Below are 6000 nucleotides of genomic sequence, written 5' to 3'. Positions count from 1 at the left end.
TCAAACCATTCGTGATGAATATCTGGTTTGTTTCCCTTATTTTCAACACAGACTGAGCAAGTAGGACAGATGTGAGAACAGGAATAAGGAAAAATATGTATCTTTTGTAGTAAGTTGGAGCCCTCTTTGAGCTTGATTATGCCGAAAGTATGTTTTAACACGTGGCCTAAAATAGCAGAATTAAATGTTTTTCACTACCACACAGCTGCTTCTGAATGAAACAAAAGTGCAATTCAAAGAATAGTAATTGAACACTTACTATGTACAAGACATTTCAAAAGATTCACAGATGAGTCAGCCTCAATTTTATCTAAAAGATGACAGTAGAAGAAAAGGAGACATCCGTTTAAAGTAGAGCAGGAAAAGAACTATAAAAGACAAAAATAAAATTGAGCAGTAACTGAAAGAAAAGAGGTGAGCTCAGGTGGCTGGGGGAGGGGACAAAGGTCAACACGTTTAGAAAGAGGCAACTACGAAGGAGTATGAATGGTTTTGCCACAGCAGATTCCACGGGGCTAGAGCAGAGGCCTTGGAGCAGGTCCATAGAGGGTAGAGCGACGGAGGAAACGCAGGAAGGAGTAGTTGGAAACAGGCGTACAGGATGGCCTGAGAAGGGCTTGGTGCCCGGCTCTCCGTAAGGAACAGAAGACCCTGAGGTTTAATTGAAGGAGAAAGCCATGATCAGAGTGATGTCTGAAAGGAAAGCCGAGCTGGTGCTCACGTGAGGGAAAGCCGGCAGAAGAGGCAGACTGAGGCTGGCCCAAACATCTGGGACGTGATCACAGCCAGGCTTTAAGAGACTCACCTGACGTCAGCTGTGGAGTTGTGGACGTCATAGCACAGAGGAAAGGATCAAGAGGGGCTTCCAGGCCCTAAACCAGGTGATGGAAGTGGGCAGGGAACAGAGAACAGGAAAGTAAGAAATGGGATAGAGCAAGAACCTACTGGTGGCAGTTACACGAGTGTGCACCGGTGCGTGGAGAAAGGGGCTCTGATAGGGACGTGCTAATCCTTGCTTTAATAGGAACTGTTTTTAAACTTAGAGGAGGTTACCAGGGGCCGGGATGAGGGTGGGGAATGGAGAATCAGTGCTTAGTTGGCACAGAGTCTCCGTTTGGGATGACGGAAACGCTTCGGTAATGGATGGTGGTGAAGGGAACCCAACATTGTGAGTGTACTTAACAGCCCTGAATTGCATATTAATGTGAATAAAAGGGAAAATCTTAGGTTGCATGTATGTTACCAGAATAAAAATTTAAGAAAACTACAATCTGTAGAATGCAAAAAGTGAAACCTAATATAAGCCATGGACTATAGTTAAAAGAATAATTATAATAATATTTCATCAATTGTAGCAAAGATACCAGACAAATTCAAAATTTAATAGAGGGGAAACCATGTGTGAGGCAGGGTACTCTCTGATTTCTCTTTAAATCTACAGCTTCTTTAATTAAAAAAAAATTAAAAATAAATAAGTGAAAACAAGAAAAGAATTACAGAGCAGTGCACACTGTTGTCAAAATCTTTCGAAAAAACACAAGGTTGTATGAATTTAAATTTTTTCTGTAAGATATCTTAGAGCCTATAATAGGTTCATGTGCATTGTGATTCTGCAGGAGAGTAGAACAGCACGCAGTGTTCACTAGGCCTAATATAACATAAAAATCTATTTTAGTGCTAACACGATTTGGAAACTAAGTTCAGTAAATTTTACCTTGGGGTTTTAAGAATAAGTGCCTGGGAGAGAGAACTGTACATGTGAAGCCCCTTTATTGGTCTCAGTTAGGATGGACATGTGCTTTTTGCTTTTTAGAAATTATTATTACTAAAATGTCTGATTAATTATTTAACATTTTAGTCAGAAAACATTTAGTTTTGACTTAAAGGATATGACAGTATACCCAACACTAATTTCTTGAAGAAGGGCCAAAATCTTTGCTATTTATAAGAAAATGGGAGTTGAGGGAATCTGATCCTCTTTCTTGTGTAAATCTCGCCAATATAAAGTCATCTATAATTTCGAGCATTGTACAGTCCCATGTTTTACCGTCTAACTTTCCTTATAACATACATGACCGAAAACTTCCCCTTTCAGTCATAACCACATACATAATTCAGCGCTGTTAATTACACGCACAATAATTTTACCATTACCACTTTCCTTTTCCGAACATTGACAATCAGCCTAAATGGAAATTCTACACAAATTAAGCATCCACTCCCCATTCTCTAGCCCCATTCTCTCCCCTGTAAACTGTATTCTGTCACACTATGCGTTTGCTTGTTAAAATTCATTCATTTCACTCAACACAATGTCCCCAAGTTTCATCCAAGGCGCCACAGGTATCAGGACCTCATTCTCTCTTACAGCTGAATATTATTCCACAGTATATGTATACCACATCTTATTTATTCATTCACTGGTTTTTGGACAATTGGGTGACTTCCACCTTTTGGCAACTGTGAATAATGCTACTATGAAGATCATTAGGCAAATGTCTGTTCAAGTCCCAGTTTTCAGCTTTTCTGGGCATTTACCTAATAGCAGTTTGCCAAATCACATGATAATTCTATACTTAGCTTCCTGAGGAACCACAGAAATGTCTTCCGCAGTGACTGTACCATTCAACATTCCCACCAGATGTGCCCGAGTCCTCCTGTTTCTCCACTTCCTTTCCAGCCCTGGTAGTTTTTGCTGTTTTATCAGTGGTCATTCTAGTAGGTATGAAATATCTTATTGTGGTTTTGATTTGCATTTCCCTAATAGCCAGTGACGTTGACCATGTTCTTATGCGCTTTTCAGTCATTTGTATTTCCTCTTTAGAAAAATGTCTGTTCAAGCCTTTTGCCCATTTTTAAATTGGGTTGTTTGTCTTTTTATTGTTGAGTCATAGGATTTCTTTATATAGCCTGGATATTAAACACTCATAGGATATGTGGTTTTCAAATATTTTCTACCGTTATGTAGGCATTCTTTTCACTTTCTTGACAAAGTCTTCTGAAGCACAGAAGTTTTTAATTTTAAGGTGGTTCCATTTATTTATTTTTTCCTTTCATTGCTTGTGCTTTGAGTGTGATAGCTAAGAAATCATGGTCTACAACAAGGTCTTGAAGAAGCTTCTGTACATTTTCCTCTAGGAGTTTTATGGTTCTGGCTCTTATGTTTCATTCTTTGATCAATTTTGAGTTAATTTTTGTATAAGATGTGCAATAGGGGTCCTCATTCATTCTTTCATATATGGATATCCAGTTCTCTTTGCACCATTTGTTGAAACAACTAATCTGGCAAAGTTGACAGGACTTGGCACCTTCATCAAATATCAATTGATCATAGATGTGAGTCTATTTTCTTTTCTTTTTTTTTTTATACATGGGCAGGCACCGGGAATCGAACCTGGGTCCTCTGGCATTTCAGGCAAGCGTTCTTGCCTGCTGAGCCACCGTGGCCTGCCCTCTATTTTCTTTTTAATGTGAGTCAATTTTTGATCTTTCATTTCCATTGCTCAAGATATCTATCTTTATGCCAGTTCCATGTTGTTTTTACCACTGTAGCTTTGTAATATATTTTCAAAGACAAGAAGTGTGAGTTCTCCAGCCTTGTTATTTTTTTTTTTTTATAGATGTTCTTGGCTATTCTGGGCCTCTTATCCTTTCCAATAAATTTGATAATTGGCTTTTTCAATTCTACAAAGTAGGCCATTGGAAATTTTATTGGGATTGCATTAAATGTGTAAATCACTTTGGGTAGAATTTGATATTCCAACCCTGAATAAACAATGTCCTTCCACTTATTTAGGAATTCTTTGATTTCTCCTAGCATCTTAATAATATTTGGTATTCCAATTCCTGAATACAGAATGTCCTTCCATTTATTTAGGAATTCTTTGATTTCCTTTATCAATGTTTATAGTTTTCACTGTATAAGTCCTTTACACCCTCGGTTAAATTTATTTCTATTACAGATGCAAGACCCTGTGAATCAGAGAGATAGAAGCAGTCTTGCAAATGGGTATAAGGGGTTTAGACAAGTGACGGATCCAAATAAAATGAAAATCAGAATGCTTTTGGTACAAAACAATTCAAAGGATTCATGGAAACCCAAGTGTCCGGTTAGGGTAACCAGGAGAACAAGCGACCAAAATAAACAAATAAATAAAATCATGATGTAAATTATTATCATTCAAGACACAACATAAATGCTACTTCCTCAAGGAGATCTTTCCTAATCAGTAACGCAACAGATCTGATTGTAAAGATCAGATTGATATACACACATCTAATATTTTACCCTATATCGAGTTCTTTTTAATAATTCCAAAGTTAAAAGCAATTAAAAATGACCAATGAGCAGGGAGAGGTCTAGGGCTCCAACATTTCACCAGTTTCTTTCTTCCTCCATCATACATGCAGTGGCTCAGAAACTAGATGAGACTTCTTAGAGAGGTGTTTGATCATCTTAGCTATGAGAGGTCTAATTTTATACTCATATAGTTGCATAACTTATATGACATTTTCCAGGGAATGAAGCACCATAAATAAGGGAAAAAATCCAATTTGCTTTTCATGAGCAATCCTAGACCAGGGATATCCCGCTAAAAGCATTCAATAGACTTTCCACGTACCAAATGCTATTAATTTATTTGCTGGATTCCTGTCATTAGCGTGTTATAGGATAAAAGTGACCACCTGTGACTTCTTTCTTCCCTAGGTTGGTCTGTACATCTGGTGACAACTCCTGCCTTCTCAGTAGCTAATGTATTTTTGTTGTCTACTTGGCACATTATATTTGAGTATTTCTTCACGAAAACAGGAGCCTTGCCTATCTTATGAACTCTTGTTTCCTCAGTTGAACAACATAGGGGTTCAATAATTTTTATCTTCAGAGAAGAGTGATCGACTAGTATTTAAGGATAAGTAGGATTTTTATATTAAGAAGGCGAGAATGGAATTCCAGGCAACAGGGAACAATGTGTGCAGATGCTTGAATGAATAAAGATATTTGAAGGCAATACATCTTTTAGAGGAGTTGAAATCTGATTTTCTCTTGACCATGGTTCTTTAAACCTAAACATTAGAGTTAAGACCATAAAACTTTTAGAAGAAAATGCAGGGAAATATCTTAAAAATCTTGTCATAGAAGTGGTTTCCTAGACCTTACACCCAAAGCATGAACAATGAAAAAAGAAATAGATAAATGGGATATCCTCAAAATTAAACATTTTATGTTTCAATGAACTTTGTCAGAAAAGCAAAAAGACAGCCTGTGCGATGGGAGACAATATTTGGAAATCACATATCAAATAAGGTTTTAGTATCCAGAATATATAAAGAGACACTACAATTCAAAAACAAGAAGACAACCCAATTCAAAAATGGGCAAAAGACATAAGCAGATACTCTTCAGAAGAGGAAATACAAATGGCTAAATAGCACATGAAAAAATGCTTAACTTCACTGGCTATTAGGGAAATACAAATCAAAATCACAATGGGATATCATCTCACACTCACTAGAATGGCCATTATAAAAAAAAAAAACAGAAAATGACAGGTGCTGGAGAGGATGTGGAAAAAGAGGCACACTTACCCACTGTTGGTGGGAATGTCAAATGGTACAACTGCTGTGAAAGGCAGTTTGGCAGTTCCTAAGGAAGCTAAGTGTAGAATTGCCATGTGATCTGGCGATCCCATTACTAGGCATCTATTCAGAGGACATGAAGGGAAGGGCACAAATGGACATTTGCACACCCATGTTTATAGCAGCATTATTTATGATTGCCAAGAGTTGGAAATAGTCCAAAAGTCCATCAACAGATGAGCGGCTAAACAAGTTGCAGTATATACATGCTATGGGGTATTGTGCTGCTGTAAGACAGAATAAAGTCGTGAAGCTGTAACCATAGTATACTATTCTAAGGCATGGATTCTGCAACCACACTGGTAAGAGTCACCCTTCACTTCACTACCTGCCTTTGTTACCTGGGACTACTTAGCTCATTTT

This window comes from Tamandua tetradactyla, chromosome 22 (assembly GCF_023851605.1).
Source record: "Tamandua tetradactyla isolate mTamTet1 chromosome 22, mTamTet1.pri, whole genome shotgun sequence".
Lineage (NCBI taxonomy): Eukaryota > Metazoa > Chordata > Mammalia > Pilosa > Myrmecophagidae > Tamandua > Tamandua tetradactyla.
This window is presented reverse-complemented; position numbering follows the sequence as displayed.